The sequence below is a fragment of the Bombina bombina genome, chromosome 6, assembly GCF_027579735.1.
Source record: "Bombina bombina isolate aBomBom1 chromosome 6, aBomBom1.pri, whole genome shotgun sequence".
NCBI lineage: Eukaryota > Metazoa > Chordata > Amphibia > Anura > Bombinatoridae > Bombina > Bombina bombina.
In genome coordinates this window covers 359002790-359021876 of record NC_069504.1, presented here as the reverse complement: position 1 = coordinate 359021876, position 19087 = coordinate 359002790, and the positions used below count along the sequence as shown (strand labels likewise).

General features: G+C 37.9%; 1 long non-coding RNA gene across 1 annotated transcript; it reads right to left on the bottom strand.

Moving 5' to 3' along the window:
• Window positions 1–10514: 10514 nt before the first annotated feature.
• LOC128665074 (uncharacterized) lies at window positions 10515–13639 on the bottom strand. Its single transcript, XR_008402989.1, has 2 exons — window positions 13547–13639; window positions 10515–10731 (listed from the first exon to the last, which is right to left on the bottom strand). It is a non-coding gene; the product is annotated as an uncharacterized LOC128665074 (long non-coding RNA).
• Window positions 13640–19087: the final 5448 nt, after the last annotated feature.

The window sequence follows — 19087 nt, the reverse complement described above, 5'->3', positions numbered from 1 at the left end:
CCCAGCAAGGCGATGCAGCTCTCATGATGGTAATCCAGACGCACACAGAGGTCTCTCAGAAGGGACACAACCGCTTATGATAGTAGGGAAGTGTCGCACATACCAGACTGTTGCGTTAACACAGGAGTCTGCCTCGTGGTTGCGTTGTCTGTAGTAAGCTAGATGTACGATCCAATTTTAACTTTTGGAGTCTCTGAAGTTCAAGATCGGTCCTCCAACTATTAAGCGAACTTTGTCACCCTTTTAGAAGCATATAGGAACAAAAGGGAGAAAGTAATTTATAGCTTAGCACCGGAGCACTATCAAGATGCATCCTTCCATTCCAGGAGTTAGCTTCTCCCCCTCAATATACTTTTATCATCAAATTGCTTTGTTCTCTTGGTATTCTTTGTTGAAAGTTAAACCTAGGTAGGTTCATATGCTAATTTCTAAAACCTTTAAGGCCGCCCCTTGTTTCAATGCATTTGGCAGTTTTTCACAGCTAGAGGGCATAAGTTCATGTATGCTATACAAATAACATTGTGACCACGCCTGTGGATTTACAAGTGAGGTGGCACTGATTGGCTAAATGCAAGTCTGTGAAAATAACTGAAATAAGAGGGCAGTCTGCAAAGGCTTAGATACAAGGTAATCACAGGGGTAAAAAGTATATTAATATAACCTTGTTGGTTATGTAAAACAGGGGGATGGGTAATAAAGGGATTATCTATCTTTTTAAACAATAACAATTCTGGAGTAGACTGTCCCCTTAATAAAGCCACAGAAAGGTGTTTTAGACATCATTGCAAGTGTTCCAAGATTATTTTGATACAATCTATTATCTTGCACATGTGCAAGACACTCTGAAGTGGCCACATGAGACATTTTAGAGGTGTATTAACATACATGGGGGGAAATTTAACAAAGGTCTGGCGGACCTGATCCGACACTGTGGATCAGGTCCGCCAGACCTCTCTAAATGCGAAGAGCAATACGCTCTCCGTATTCAGCTTTGCACCAGCAGCTCTTGTGAGCTGCTGGTGAAATGCCGCCCCATGCAGATTCGCCAGCAGGGAGGGGAGGTGTCAATCAACCCGATCATACTCAATTGGGTTGATTTTTGGCGATATGTGTATGCCTGCTCAGAGCAGGCGGACAGGGTTATGGAGCAGCGGTCTTTAGACTGCTGCTTCATAACTGCTGTTTCTGGCGAGCCTAACACGGGCCCTCAAGCTCCATCCGGAGCTTGATAAATGGGCCCCATGGTATTGATTCATTAAAGCTCAGTTCATCATTATTGTAAAAGTCGTCTGCAGTAGAAAGGGGCAAACATTTATTATGTAACAGCTCATTTATATATCTATATGTGTATAGTACATGATATGTACAGCTAAAGGGATCTACAGTAAAAATTAATTCTGGACTCAAGCATCTACAAATGTTGTGTAGCAATCTCTTTCTGGTAATGTTTGTTAAACTTACAATGTTATGATTGTCTCTAACAGTATAGGGAATATTTGTCAAAGCTTCAACTGAAAACACGCTTGAAACCCGTGTTGTATTTGTCACGAGATTGATACGCCGTAGTTATCAAAGCATCAAGATCATCAAATGTTGAAATTTGTGACGAATCTACGCTCCCGCGGTTTAAATCCGACGCAGATCGATGCTTGCGTCATTACAGATGTTTCAAATTCACATTTGACTCTGTTTGACTCTTTTCACAATTTATTAAACATTTAACAAGTACGCTCACGTCTATTCTGACGCAGCTTACTTACGGCTAGATTTAGAGTTGGGCGGTAGCCGTCAAAACCAGCGTTAGAGGCTCCTAACACTGGTTTTTACCGCCCGCTGGTATTTGGAGTCAGTCAGGAAAGGGTCTAACGCTCACTTTGCAGCCGCGACTTTTCCATACCGCAGATCCCCCTACGCCATTTGCATATCCTATCTTTTCAATGGGATCTTTCTAACGCTGGTATTTAGAGACTTGGCTGAAGTTAGCGTTAGAAATCTAACGACAAAACTCCAGCCGCAGAAAAAAGTCAGTAGTTAAGAGCTTTCTGGGCTAACGCCGGTTTATAAAGCTCTTAACTACTGTGCTCTAAAGTACACTAACACCCATAAACTACCTATGTACCCCTAAACCGAGGTCCCCCCACATCGCCACCACTCTATTAAAATTTTTAACCCCTAATCTGCCGACCGCACACCGCTGCCACCTATGTTATCCCTATGAACCCCTAATCTGCTGCCCCTAACACCGCCGACCCCTATATTATATTTATTAACCCCTAATATGCCGCCCCCAACATCGCCGCTACCTACCTACACTTATTAACCCCTAATCTGCCGACCGGACCACACCGCTACTATAATAAATGTATTAACCCCTAATCCGCCTCACTCCCGCCTCAATAACCCTATAATAAATATTATTAACCCCTAATCTGCTCTCCCTAACATCGCCGACACCTAACTTCAAGTATTAACCCCTAATCTGCCGACCTGAACTCACCGCTACTCTAATAAATTTTTTAACCCCTAAAGCTAATTCTAACCCTAACCCTAACACCCCCCTAAGTTAAATATAATTTTATTCTAACGAAATAAATTAACTCTTATTAAATAAATTAATTAAATACAATACCTACAAATAATTACAATGAAATAAACTAACTAAAGTTCAAAAAATAAAAAAGAACTAAGTTACAAAAAATAAAAAAATATTTACAAAGATTAGAAAAATATTACAACAATTTTAAACTAATTACACCTACTCTAAGCCCCCTAATAAAAAAACAAAGCCCCCCAAAATAAAAAAATGCCCTACCCTATTCTAAAATTAAAATAGAAAAGCTCTTTTACCTTACCAGCCCTTAAAAGGGCCATTTGCGGGGCATGCCCCAAAGAATTCAGCTCTTTTGCCTGGAGAAAAAAAAACATACAATACCCCACCCCAACATTACAACCCACCACCCACATACCCCTAATCTAACCCAAACCCCCCTTAAATAAACCTAACACTAAGCCCCTGAAGATCTTCCTACCTTATCTTCACCACACCGGGTATCACACCGATCCGTCCTGGCTCCGATGTCTTGATCCAAGCCCAAGCAGGGGGCTGAAGACATCCATCCTCTGGCTGAAGTCTTGATCCAAGCGGGCAGAAGAGGACATCTGGATCGGCAAACATCTGCATCCAAGCCGCATCTTCTATGTTCTTCCATCCGATGACGACCGTCTGATCTTCAAGACCTCCACCGCGGATCCATCCTCTTCTTCCGACGACTAGACGACGAATAAAGGTTCCTTTAAGGGACGTCATCAAAGATGGCGTCCCTCGAATTCCGATTGGCTGATAGGATTCTATCAGCCAATCGGAATTAAGGTAGGAAAATTCTGATTGGCTGATGGAATCAGCCAATCAGATTCAAGTTCAATCCAATTGGCTGATCCGATCAGCCAATCAGATTGAGCTTGCATTCTATTGGCTGATTGGAACCGCCAATAGAATGCGATCTCAATCTGATTGGCTGATTGGATCAGCCAATCGGATTGAACTTGAATCTGATTGGCTGATTCCATCAGCCAATCAGAATTTTCCTACCTTAATTCCGATTGGCTGATAGAATCCTATCAGCCAATCGGAATTCGACGGACGCCATCTTGGATGACGTCATTTAAAGGAACCGTCATTCGACGAGTAGGCGTCAGTAGAAGAGGATGGATCCGCGTCGGCTGGAAGATGATGGCTCCGGAAGAAAGAAGATTGAAGATGCCGCTTCATAGAAGACTTCATCCCGATGATGGACTTCTTCAGTGCCCGCTTGGATCAAGACTTCAGCCCGATGATGGATTTCTTCAGCCGCCGCTTGGATCCAGACTTCAGTCGCTTGGATCCAGACTTCAGTCGTTTCTTCAGCCCCCGCTTGGGCTTGTATGAAGATTTCGGAGGCAGATCGGGACCCGGTGTGGTGAAGACAAGGTAGGGAGATCTTCAGGGGCTTAGTGTTAGGTTTATTTAAGGGGGGTTTGGGTTAGATTAGGGGTATGTGGGTGGTGGGTTGTAATGTTGGGGGGGGTATTGTATGGGTTTTTTTTACAGGCAAAAGAGCTGAATTCTTTGGGGCATGCCCCACAAAGGGCCCTTTTCAGGGCTTGTAAGGTAAAATAGCTTTTCTATTTTAATTTTAGAATAGGGTAGGGCATTTTTTTATTTTGGGGGGCTTTGTTATTTTATTAGGGGGCTTAGAGTAGGTTTAATTAGTTTAAAATTGTTGTATTTTACAGGTAAGTATTTAGATTTAAATATGAATAATTTATTTAATAAGAGAATTTATTTCGTTAGAATAAAATTATATTTAACTTAGGGGGGTGTTAGGGTTAGGGTTAGAATTAGCTTTAGGGGTTAAAAAAATTATTAGAGTAGCGGTGAGCTCCGGTCGGCAGATTAGGGGTTAATACTTGAAGTTAGGTGTCGGCGATGTTAGGGAGAGCAGATTAGGGGTTAATAATATTTATTATAGGGTGGTGAGGCGGGAGTGAGGCGGATTAGGGGTTAATACATTTATTATAGTAGCGGTGCGGTCCGGTCGGCAGATTAGGGGTTAATAAGTGTAGGTAGGTAGCGGCGACATTGGGGGCAGCATATTAGGGGTTAATAAATATAATATAGGGGTCGGCGGTGTTAGGGGCAGCAGATTAGGGGTACATAGGGATAACGTAGGTTGCAGCGCTGTACGGAGCGGCAGATTAGGGGTTAATAATAATATGCAGGGGTCAGCGATAGCGGGGGTGGCAGATTAGGGGTTAATAAGTGTAAGATTAGGGGTGTTTAGACTCGGGGTACATGTTAGAGTGTTAGGTGCAGACTTAGGAAGTGTTTCCCCATAGGAAACAATGTAGCTGCGTTAGGAGCTGAACGCTGCTTTTTTGCAGGGGTTTTTTTTCAGCTCAAACAGCCCCATTGTTTCCTATGGGGAAATCGTGCACGAGCACGTCTTTTAAGCTGGCCGCGTCCGTAAGCACCGCTGGAATTTAGAGTTGCAGTGGCGGTAAATATGCTCTACGCTCCCTTTTTGGAGCCTAACGCAGCCCTTCTGTGAACTCTAAATACCAGCTGTATTTAAAAGGAGCGGGAGAAAAAAAGCCAGCGTAGCTAACGCACCCCTTTGGCCGCAGAACTCTAAATCTAGCCGTTAGTTTTCAATCCGCCACCCTTGAGGCCGCTGATGCCATAGAAATCAATAAGTCTGAAAACACAGAAAACGTACGTTCCATGTTGCAAGAGAATGAAGTATATTACATAATACAAGTAAATTAGAAACTTTAATATAATTGTATACCCTTTATAAATCAAACAATATTATTGCTCCACATTTCGTGCACTAGTAGATATAGGGATAAAAGTACATTACTACTTATGGATTATGTTACAACGTTGTCTCTCATTAAAAAAGCAAGGGGACAATATTATTTCTCCAAATTTATTGAAAAGTTTTGCCCCAAACTTGTCGCACTAATAGATATAGAGATACAAATCAAATAAATACACAACATACTATAGCTAAATTCCTTTTTATTTTTTTTTTAAAATCTATTTGCACCATGTTTAAGCCATGTAATACAAGTCCTATTCTCTACTTCGCACTAAATTTGACGCAACACTTTTCGCACCAGTTATGACGTAAACTCCTAAACAACCCAAACACTAGGGAATTTTTCAACCACATTTGATTGGAATATGCATAATCACATGTTTTATGACATCATCCAATCTAAATCAAATATACATTTTAAGCTATCACTAACAAATTAAATTGCTCGATACTTGTGTCATTGATCACTCATCATAAAGATAAACATTAATGCTGAAATTAGGAAACACAGTGTAATATTTTAGACAATGATTTTAAATTTCGAATTTATGTTTGATTCAATATAATGTTATGAAAGCTCAAAGGAATAACCCACCTAACAATAAACTGTCATGAATCAGATACAGCATAAATTAAAATCACCTCTTTACTGTCATGCTATTTTCAGCATATTTCATCCTTCTCTTTAATTTCTTTTTCAGTAAGTAATGTCATGTTATATGCCAGCCCATTTTATAACACCTGTGTAGGGTTGGTTTTTAAAACTAGATTGCAATCAGGAGGGGTTACACAGGTACAGAGAGAAAACTGCCCTAGCTCTTAAACTATCTATTGATTGCTAGAGATGTCGCGAATTGTTTGCCGGCAAATAGTTCCCGGCGAACATAGAATGTTCGTGTTCGCCGCAGCGGGCGAACATATGCAATATTCGATCCTCCCCCTATTCGTCATCATTGAGTAATACTTTGACCCTGTACCTCACAGTCAGCAGGCACATTCCAGCCAATCAGCAGCAGACCCTCCCTCCTACCTCCTGGACAGCATCCATTTTAGATTCATTCGGAAGCTGCATTGTTAGTGAGAGGAGGGACAGTGTAGCTGCTGCTGATTTAGTAGGGAAATCTATTGCTAGGCTAGTGTATTCAGTGTCCACTACAGTCCTGAAGGACTCATCTGATCTCAACTGTAAGGACAGCACCCCTAAAAAAAGCCCTTTTTAGGGCTGCTTTTTTTTTTTTTACTGTGTAATCTAATTGCAGTTGCCTGCCTGCCAGCATGTGTGTCAGGCTCACAGCGTATACTGTGCCCACTTGCCCAGTGCCACCACTCATATCTGGTGTAACAGTAGTAGATTTTAAAAAAAAAAACACTTTTTTGACTGTGTTAAATAATAGCAGTCAGTTTCCTTCACACGTGTGCGTTTCAGTGCCTGCCAGCCAGGGCACAGTGTCACCCCAGTGCAACTCATATCTGGTGTAACAGTAGTGTACATACCTGATGTTTTAAAGCACGTTATTCCAACAAATTTAGGAATGTTAGGTGATTTATGCCCTTTATGGATTAAAACCAGACTCTGCATCAACTATGTAATTTTCCATGGGAGTTTTGCCATGGATCCCCCTCTGGCATGCCACAGTCCAGGTGTTAGTACCCTTGAAACAACTTTTCCATCACTATTGTGGCCAGAAAGAGTCCCTGTGGGTTTTAAAATTCGCCTGCCTATTGAAGCCTATGGCGTTTCAACCGGTTTGCCCGTTCGCGAACAGTTGTGGAAGTTCACGTTCGCCGTTTGCGAAGGCAAAATTTTAGGTTTGCGACATCACTATTGATTGCAAATAAATACATATGATACTCTGATTACACGTTATATTCACAATTATTTCAGCTCATAATTATAATGCATTTACACTATATACATATAGTCGTATAAATAAACACAGATATATGAAAGACAACATTGTTTAGAACAAAAAAGGAATTCAGGGACGAGAGAGAGAGAGAGAGAGAGAGAGAGAGAGAGATAGAGAGAGAGAGAGAGAGAGAGAGAGATCTACTGAGAGAGAGAGAGAGAGAGATCTACTGAGAGAGAGAGAGATCTACTGAGAGAGAGAGAGAGAGAGAGAGAGATCTACTGAGAGAGAGAGATCTACTGAGAGAGAGAGAGAGATCTACTGAGAGAGAGAGAGATCTACTGAGAGAGAGAGAGAGAGAGAGAGAGAGAGAGATCTACTGAGAGAGAGAGAGAGATCTACTGAGAGAGAGAGAGAGAGAGAGAGAGAGATCTACTGAGAGAGAGAGAGAGATATCTACTGAGAGAGAGATCTACTGAGAGAGAGAGAGAGAGAGAGAGAGAGAGAGAGATCTACTGAGAGAGAGAGAGATCTACTGAGAGAGAGAGAGAGATAGAGATCTACTGAGAGATAGATCTACTGAGAGAGAGAGAGATCTACTGAGAGAGAGAGATCTACTGAGAGAGAGAGAGAGATCTACTGAGAGAGAGAGAGAGAGATCTACTGAGAGAGAGAGAGAGAGAGAGATCTACTGAGAGAGAGAGAGATCTACTGAGAGAGAGAGAGATCTACTGAGAGAGAGAGAGAGAGAGAGAGAGAGAGAGAGAGAGAGAGAGAGAGAGATCTACTGAGAGAGAGAGAGAGAGAGATCTACTGAGAGAGAGATCTACTGAGTGATCTACAAATTAAGTTGCCTTCTTCCTCAGAGGGATAGAAGTACGGAGATACTTACACATACAACTGAAGAGTGATTTTAAAACCGGCGGTGTGTGACCACGAACGAAATTCCCGTTCTCTGATTGTTTACACTGTCTCGCGGTTCATTGGATTAGCCTTCCGTTGCGTGATTGGTCTAAACAGGGTCATGTGTTCAGGTCATAAGACCCGATCGTCTGTACTTGTCAGACATTTAAGGTGGACCAATATCGCATCATAAGGAACATAGCACAATTGAATAGTAATATATATATATAGGTAAAAAATACTTAAATAAAGTGACCACTCTATACCATATAATAAAAACAGGAATAATACCTGAAAAAATTGATAATATGAATATATACAATGTTAATAATAGAAGCATCCAGTATATCAGTATAAATATAGCTATTATCATACATAATCATAAGAAGCAAATATATCAATAAAATAAATAAAACTTTAAAAACATATATATTTGTATTAAAAATATCAATCTGTATATATATAAAAACATATAAGAATATCCGATAAAAATTTAATAACAATAGAATATGTGGACACATATTTACAGCCCTTGGTTCCCCTTCTAAAATCTTTTTTAAGGGATACACCTCATACCCTTCAAAAGGTTACTAATATAAAATGGGAACCACATTATAATGGGTTTCCCTTGATGTTAGTGCTCTTTATACCAATATACCCCATATTCTAGGTTTAAAGGCAATTGAGTTTTGGTTAGATTCCTTAACCACACTTGATAACAACCGTAAGGCTTTTATTTTGGAATCAATTAAATTTATATTAGAAAGAAACTACTTTTGTTTCAGTGAGGAATTTTTCTTACAGGTAAGCGGAACTGCAATGGGCACTAAATTTGCCCCCAGTTTCACGAACCTATATCCCAGATAGCAAGGATAACTTGCCACAAACTTGTAGCTAACTTTTGCTTTAAGTCGGTATAACTTGCTGCAAGTTTTCACTGGCAAGTGTGTTTACTTGCATCATAATTGCAGCAAAAGTTCTAGTTGACACTTTTTCAACTTGCAGCAAGTTTACCTGGCAAGTCTCTAGCAAGAGCATTTCTGGCAAGTCAACTGCAAGAGCTCTGCAAGTTTGTTGCAAATTTTTGGCAAGTCAACTGCAAGAGCTCTGCAAGTCTATTGTCAATTTCTGGCAAGTCAACTGCAAGAGCTCTGCAAGTCTGCTGCAAATTTCTGACAAGTCAACAGTAATAGCCCTTCAAATCTGCAGCAAATTTCTCATAATTTAACAGCAAGAGCCCTTCAAGTCTACTGTAAAATCTCTGCAAGTCTGTTACAAATCTCAAGCAAATCAACTGCAAATCTTTAGCATATCTCTGGCACATATATCACAATTAAGAGCAGTGTCTGCCACAAGAGCACTACAAATTTACTATTATTTACGTCAATCATATTTACAAATTAATAATAAAATGTTTTTTTCCTGCAAAAATGTATCTATGTAAGTTGTTTGTGTGAATTTAATTGATCTTAAAGTTGTATCCATGCATTATCTGAGGTAATATATATTCATATATAAAACTAATATTATGACAGGTAATATATTAAAGGGACACTAAACCCACATTTTTTCTTTCATGATTCAGGCAAAGCATGCAGTTTTAAGCAATTTTCTAGCTTACTCCTATTATCAATTTTTTTCCGTTTTCTTCCTATTTTTATTCGAAAAAGCAGGAAAGTAAGTTCAAGAGACCATTTTTTGTTCAGCACAAGGGTATCGCTTGCTTATTGGTGGCTAAATGTAGCTACCAATATGTAAGCTCTACCCAGGTGCTAAAACAAAAATGGGCCAGCTCCTAATCTTAAATTTCTGCTTTTTCAAATAAAGATAGCAAGAGAACGAAGAAAAAATGATAATAGGAGTACATTAGAAAATAGCATGCTCTATCTGAATCATAAAAGCAAAACAATGGGTTTAGTATCCCTTTAAGTTGAATACTTGTTGTATTCTTATATTAGAGTTATATTATAACACTAATATCATTATCTCAGGTACAGTATGGCCCCTTTTTACAGCACAACCCTTTAAGGCATTCCACTTATAAATCAGTCTTCAGTTCTGCCCATCGTTATTATGTTTCATGTTCTTACCTCCCTTTCAGTCTTTTTTGGCCGTCATTTTAATTGATTATTTTCTTTATGAATATTTTGTTTTACAGATATCTCCATTTCTGTGCAGTTATAAAAAATAATTATTGTATATAACTAACTGCAATTGTTACCAGAAGTTAAACTAGGAAAATCATATTTATTTTTTATTGATTTCATACTTTTACTGATTTTAATAAAATTAGCCTTTGCCTGTCTGGTAAATATGATCTGTTAACCTCAATACTGTATGAAGATAAAAATATTCACCAAAATATCCTTTAGAAATGACTCCATAAAAACAACAGCATTGATTGACTCTTACAAAAGTAATTTAAACTTTTATTAGGCTTCAAATTTTCCAGGTATTAAAACATTTTAAATATGACATTGTAATAAACCAGAGAATAACTTATAGTATAGGCCTAGGGTACAAGTATAATGCAGATGCACAATAATGTTGACAGAACAACAAAAATATAATATGATGTCCATCTGTATCTGTTCTATGATCTTGAATTTGGCACCGGCCTGTAAAAATAAAAACAAATATTACATAAACATGGGCATTCTGTGCTAATCGCTTAGTCTACAGCAGAACTTTAATTTGTAGAACTAAAAAAGTAAATCTGACAAAAAAATAACATGCCTTTATTTCAACTTCAAGGTTGTGATGAATACTAAAAAAGAATTGTATTTTTAACTTCCATAAATTCTCATGTCATTGCAATTTCCATCTAGATATTAACATATTTGGCCACGTTCCTTCCTAATCAAACAGATCACTACCTGCCAATGGGATGCTTAGAACCTATACTTTAACCCCTTAAAGACTAGCAACGTACCCTGTACATCACTCGTCTTTGAATAGGTTAGTGCTATTAAATGCGCGGTCTCGCCGCCAGTGTTGAGGCCACGCTATTTACGATGACAAGAAGGGAGGCTATAATAGCGCAGTACCGCCACTTGTGGCGGGACACGTGCTATTTATAAAAATATAACCCTTAATGAGCGGCATACATGGTACATCTCAGTCGTTAAAGGGTTACTATATTGAGACTTTTTTTTCCTTAAGATATTTATATTTTACTTCTCTAGAAATCAATGTGCACTATTTGATACCCTATGTTGTAATTTAAATTTTTGGTTGTGTTCCTAGACTTTTGGAGATAAAAGAGGGAAAGTCACAATGTGCAGTTTATTTCCTTTTCAATTGTGTTTTTTTCCTTTTACAAAATATAAAGTAATATGCTATCTAGATGTGTCATATTCTAAATCTTCATATCCCCACTTCCCTTCCCAAAGGAAAATGATATAACAGAGTAGCATTTAGTAAGACAGTATTCTATTTACTTCTGTGATACTCCCATGCTGTGTGAGGTGCTTGCTTATTTAAAGGGACATTAAACACTAAGAGCCAGATTACAAGTGGAGTGCTAAATATTGCTTGCGTGCAAGCAATATTAGTGCTCCATTGAGTAATACCAGCGCCCGCTAATATTAGCTGGTATTACAACTCAAGTGTAAAATTATGCAAGCTCAGAATCTAAGTGCAGCGAAGGGGGTTAAGTAGCTCAGCGATGTAGCAAATATAACACCCAACTCCGACCAACTTTACCCCCAAAATACTACCTAGTGCAATTATTTTATTAAAACATAAAAATAATACAATTTGTATTTTTTTTTATAAAATACACTACACTGTATTTTGGGGGCATTTGGGGCATATTTATAAAATTGACCAGAGATCTGATCTCTGGTTAATTTTAGAAGTGATAGTTGCTACCACAAGCATATAGTAGCAATAACCAGACACTTCTAATGGCTGGTTATTTATTGCGTGCCTGCAAAAGGGCACATTTGCCCACTTGCGGGCGCGCAATAAATTAGCGCTCCACTTGTAATCTAGCCCTAAATAAATGCTAGATAGAATGAAGCATTGAAAGAAAAGGTTAGTCTGTGAATAACATGATGTATTTTTTAAAGTTTTATTTGGTGTTTAAACATTAACAAACTAAGTGTAAAGTTTTAGTGTCTATAAAACAATGGGAGCTGCCATGTTGTAACTTAGGTTACATTATCTGCTGTGGCCAATTAGGGACAGTTATAAATTTGTCACTAGAGTGTGCAGCCAATGGCTGTGTGGAATATAACAGTGTGTGGAATATAACAGCGTTCTGCATTTCCATTTCTAATAGGAGCTGAAAAGCTCACAACTTCAGAATAGAATTACAGGAAAAGGGGACAAAATAAATAATGAAAGTATATATATATATATATATATATATATACACACACACACACACAGTTTATCATTTTATATTACCATCTCAAGGTGTTTATTGTCCCTTTAAAAGGACCTTAATACTAAAAAAAAACTATTGACACTGCACTACTGTGAGATTAACCCACACAAAGGCTTTAAACACACAATGGAAGTACTGATTGGTACCTGCAGAGCACTGCTGGTCCAGAGCAAAAACTGCCAACTGCTGCTTATCTAATCAGAAATAATAGTTAAATGACTAGCGCTCATGATTGGATCAGCAGCACTTCCGCTCAGGATCAGCAGTGCTCTGTGGTTACAAGCGGTACTTCTACTGTGTGTTTAACCCCTTTGTGGGTTAGTGCAGGGTTGATGGTCTTAAAATGAATTAAAACAAATTAGAGCATGTATTTTTTTACTAATATGCTCTTTTAAAGAAATATATATTGTTTTATCTTAAGTTGCATGTTGCTGAAGCACTGAAAATTGTAAAGGGAGTTTAATTTATTGTTCCTGTGACAGGAGCATTCCTTTGTTTGAAGAATGTTTCTTTTTAGACAAGATTTATAATTCATTAACATTTTAATTGATATTAGTTGATAGTGCAATAAAAATCCTGTCACAAAGAAGCACCACTATCAAAATGGAACATTCCTTTCAAAGGGTCAGCTCAATCCAAGCACAGAGAAAACTCCAACATGGCTGCTCTATTTATGATCATGGGAGGATCAGGGAAGTGAGTAAAACACTCCCCTGCTGTATCACATCCATATAAGCATGTTGTATAAACAGAAACAAACACTCCCCTGCTGTATCACATCCATATAAGCATGTTGTGTAAACAGAAACAAACACTCCCCTGCTGTATCACATCCATATAAGCATGTTGTATAAACAGAAACAAACACTCCCCTGCTGTATCACATCCATATAAGCATGTTGTATAAACAGAAACAAACACTCCCCTGCTGTATCACATCCATATAAGCATGTTGTATAAACAAAAAACAAAACAAAAAACTATTTAAAAATAAATGACTCAGTGTGGTGATTTAAACAAGAAAAAACATAACTGCTTACCTGTGACCACAAACAATTATTGTGTGGGATTGGCAATCCCCTATGCATCTTCTCATTTCATGGTCAGTAATGTCTTTATAGACTCTTTGACATGTTTCTGTAATAGAAAACAACATCAAATAAATGAGTATAAAGTTAGATATGCAAAATAATTAGATAAAGTCTGTTCAGCAATAGTCTGTCCCCTGTTACATGGGCATGATACACTTTGTGATTATAACGTGAATTATTTAATTATAAATAATAAAACAACTTTGCATTATACTTTCATTATTTTGCCCGCTTTGCCTGTAATGTAATGGTCTATGCAAACGTTTTCCAGTGGCCAAATTTCACTACCATTTTCCTTATTTGGAAGAGCTAATCCTGATTTACTTCATGTGACAGTCACTCTAGTCACATCATACTGTCAGTAGGCTTTTCCTCATTTTATGTATGTTATCACAAAGTCACATCATACTGTCAGTATGCCTTTCCTTGTTTTATGTTAGCACAAAGTCCATGCTAAAGCCAATTAGAAAGATATACAGACTATTGTTAATCATTTGAGGTCTGAAGCCTGCATTACCAATTTTTAGCATAGTAAAAACCCAAATTATTCAGAGTTAAAGGGACATGAAACACAATTTTTTTTCTTTCGTTATTTAGAAAGAGCATGTCATTTTATACCACTTTTGAATGTACTTCTTTTACCTAATTTGCTTCATTTTCTTGATATCACTTGCTAAAAAGTATATCTAGATATGCTCAGTAGCTGCTGATTGGTTGCTGCACAGAGGCCTTGTGTGATTAGCTCACACATGTGCATTGCTATTTCTTCAACAAAGGATATCTAAAGAATTGAGCAAATTAGATAATAGAAGTAAATTGGAAAGTTGTTTAAAATTGCATGCCCTATCTGAATCATGAAAGTTTAATTTCAAATAGATTGTCCCTTTAAAGGGACATGAAACCCATCATTTTTCTTTCATAATTAAAATAGAGCAGGATTCTTCAAACCATGGGTCGGGACCCATTACTGGGTCACAACACCATGTGTACTGGGTCCCGACTTGTGTGTGTGTTGTAGGAGTTTGTGTGGTGTATTGTATGAGATTGTGTGTGTGCTGTGCATGTGTTGTGTATGAGAGTGTGTGTGTGATGTATTAGTGTGTGTGTTATATGAGAGAGTGTGTGGTATGTGTGTTGTATGAGTGTGTGTGTGTGTGGTATGCGTGTGTTATGAAAGTGTGTATGTGTGTTGTAAGAGTGTATGGGGTGAGTGTGTATTATATGAAAGTGTGTGTGTTGTATGATAGTGTATGTGGTATGTGTGTTACATGAAAATGTGTGTTGTATGAGAGTGTGTGGTGTGTGTGTTGCATGAGAGTGTGTGTGTGGTATGCGTGTGTTATGAAAGTGTGTGTTGTAAGAGTGTATGGGGTGAGTGTGTGTTATATGAAAGTGTGTGTTGCATGAGAGTGTGTGTGGTATGTGTGTTATATGAAAGTGTGTGTGTTGTATGAGAGTGTGTGGTATGTGTGTTACATGAAAATGTGTGTTGTATGAGAGTGTGTGGTGTGTGTGTTGTATGAGAGTGTGTGTGTTATTACGTTTTACAACGCTTTCATATTTGACTATAATCAGGAATAAAGCATGCACATATTTTAGTTTCTTTGACAAAAATTGCAGCTATCATGTTATTTATTTCTTACAAAATTATTTCAAGACCAAGTATAAAAATTGGGTCCTAAAGGTATGTGGTATCATGGCACTTGTCTTGGGGGGAAAAGTTTGAAGAACCCTGAAACAGAGCATACGATTTTAAACAACTTTCCACTTTACATCTATTATTTAATTTGCTTAATTCTCTTGATATCCTTTTTTGAAGAAGCAGCAATGCACTACTGGGAGCTATTAAATTCATTGGGTGAGCCAATAACGTGAAGTATACATGTGCAGCCAGCAATCAGCAGCTACTGAACATACTTAGGTATCCTTTTCTATAAAGAATACCAAGAGAACAAAACAAATTAGATAATAGAAGTAAATTGGAAAGAAAATGTATGTATTTCTTTTTTGACACAATGAGTCCACGGATCATCTTAATTACTAATGGGATATTCACCTCCTGGTCAGCAGGAGGCGGCAAAGAGCACCACAGCAGAGTTGTTAAATAGCTCCTCCCTTCCCTCCCACTCCAGTTATTCGACCGAAGTTAAGGATAGAAAGGAAAAAACAACCACGAGTAGCCCTTGGATTCACACAAATAGAGATATTTACGCCAAATCTTATGGTAAATCTTTCTAGTTACAGGCTTTCGAGTCTGAATCATGGTCAGAAAACCCCCGCTTGGATAAAATTTAGCGTTCAATCTCCAAGCAGTCAGCTTCAGAGAAACTAGATTTGGGTGAAGAAAGGGCCCCTGAATTAGAAGGTCCTTCCTCAACAGAAGTCTCCAAGGTGGCAGAGATGCCTACTCCACCAGATCTGCATACCAAATCCTGCGAGGCCAAGCTGGAGCTATGAGGATCACCGATGCCCTCTCCTGTTTGATTAGAGCAATGACCCGAGGAAGAAGAGCAAACGGAGGAAATAGGTATGCTAGACTGAAGGTCCAAGGGACCACCAGAGCATCTATCAGCTCCGGCTGGGGGTCCCTGGACCTCGACCCGTATCTCGGGAGCTTGGCATTTAAGAGCCTTTATTCTATCCTGGATCTCATCCAAAGAAGTTTCTGTCCTGAGAGCCTCAGACAGTGCATCAAACCAATACACCGCCGCACTAGTGACGGTAGCAATACACACAGCTGGTTGTCATTGCAGGTCCTGGTGTACAGTGTGAGTAAACCCTCTAACTTTTTGTCCATAGGATCTTTGAAGGTACAACTATCCTCTATGGGAATAGTAGTTCTCTTAGCTAAGGTAGAAATGGCCCCTTCCACCTTAGGCACTGTTTGCCAAGCCTCTTTGTTAGAGTCGGCTATGGGAAACATCTTCTTAAAAATAGGAGAGGGAGAAAAAGGTATGCCCGGTCTCTCCCATTCCTTAGCAATTATTTCATAAGCTCGGTCAGGGACCAGAAACACGTCTGTCGAGGAAGCAACCTCGAAATATTTGTTCAGCTTACTAGACTTCTTAGGAACAAACACTACCGTTGAGTCACTGTCGTCCAAAGTAACTAAAACCTCCCTAAGTAACAGACGGAGGTGTTCTAGCTTAAACCTAAAAGATACAACCTCAGAATTTCTCCTTCAGATGCTACAGCAGTATCCTCCTCTTCGGTATTCTGGGAGGGCACTTCCGAAATTGCAACAATTACATCAGAAACCTCGCTTACTAAGGGCTCCATGTACTAAAGCATCAATTTTTTCGCCGACAACGTGTTTGCTCGACTCGCTCTAACTCGCAGCTAGCGAGATGTTGCCCGCCCGCCATATGTACTAAAAACTATTCAAAAAAAAGGCGCGTCAAATCCGCATCGAGCACTGGTGAATGATTCATACATATGACGCCTCGCTATTTGCGAATGTACTATTAATCGCTTACAAACTGTCAGTCATGTTTGTCCCACGTGACTGCAAGGTGTCAGAAACGTCAGCTTTGTCGCGGGAACATATTGCAGCACTATATAAGCTCTATTTAATAAAGTTTTTCAGACTGCATATTTCAAGAACTTGAAGCTTTACTGACTTTTATTGTTATCGATAAATTAAGTATGGCTACTTCTCGATCTGATTCACAGTCCAAATCGAAGAATCCCCACTTCTCACATCAGCAGAACCTGGTTCTTGTCGATATGGTGCTAGACTCATATAACTATTTATTTGGTTGTCGTTCGAAGCAAACGTCTAGTATCCGTAAAAAAAGTATATGGACCCGGATAAGTGATGCTGTCAGTGCTCAGGGACCTGGGAAAAAGGACGTTGATCAAATTAAAAAAAGGTACAACGACATCAAACGATTTGCAAAAGCCAAATTGGCAAAAGAAAAAAATTCAACCCGTGCTACCGGAGGTGGAACAGCTTATGTCGCTGATCTTAATGATTACGAGCAGAGACTGGTGCAGCGTCTAGGCCCAGAAGTAATCGTCGGGATCACAGATGATTGTGATAGCGACCTAAGAGGTAAAACATTTATCGAATTACTATAATTTAAATTGAATGTTGATCATATTGTAATTATCCATTAGAGTTGGTTTATACAAATATGTATCTTGTAAAGATATTTTGTCCAATCAATTTTTTGGTGCGTCAATTTTGATTAAGTTAAATCAATGAAGATTAATGCTAGATTTTTGTATAGCTTAACCAATAACGTATGTAATGTAATATTCATGATCACAGATGATTGTGATAGCGACCGAAGATGTAAAACAATTATCGAATTACTATTATTTGAATTGAATGATGATCATATTGTAATTATCCATTAGAGTCGGTTTATCCAAATATCTATCTTGTAAAGATATTTTTTCAAATCAATTTTTTGGTGCGTCAATTTTGATTACGTTACATCAATGCAGATTACTGTTAGATTTTTGTATAGCTTAACCAATAACGTATGTAATGTAATATTCATGATAACAGATGATTGTGATAGCGACCGAAGATGTAAAACATTAATATAATTACTATTTTTTAAATTGAATGATGATCATATTGTAATTTTCCAGTGGAGTCGGTTTATAAAAATATTTAACATTTAATTATATTTTGGAAAATCAATATTTATTGGCGCCAATTTTGATTATAGTCCTATTACTGCTTTACTTTTGTATTGCTTTCTAAATAACAATTCTATTTTAATTTACTTCATTTTCTTGATATCCTTTGATGAAAAGCATATTTAGAACAGCTTACTAGCTAATAGACGCCTTTAATGGAAGTAAATTTCGATCTATTTTAAAATCTTAATTTCTTTATGACTGATGAACAAATCTTTTGTGGTTTAATGTCCCTATTCATCAAATCAAAAGCTGCGCCAAACAATATTGTTATTGCTATGTGAGCTCTGTATTCAAGGATCGTTTGAAAATACAGTGCTATATTTTTGTAGACAAATTCACAAAAACAAACGTTACAGTATACATTAGACAAGCATGTATACAGACCAAAAAAATACACTTATACATGCAGATACACACACACTAATATTATACACTTACACATGCAGATACACACTCTCAACATTAGTGTATATATAATATCAAGATATTGTTTTTTAAGCGGATTAATGAGTGTTTAAATGCTATTATTTAAAAAAAACTTGAATAGTTGGTTTCACATAAAACAATAGTCCTGTGTTTATGTAATCTTTCATTCTATTCATTATTCTTTCATTCTATTCATTCTATTCATTCTATTCATTCATTCAACTAATTTATGATGTATCAACAAGCTCTTATAAGTATTCTTTGAACTTGTCATTTAATTAGCAAATGAGCAGACGACTCTTTTTCGTTTACAGTTAATTGTTAACAAGGTAATTAAATGACAAGTTCAAATAACACTTATAACAGCTTGTTGATACATAATACAATGAATGAATAGAATTAAAGAAT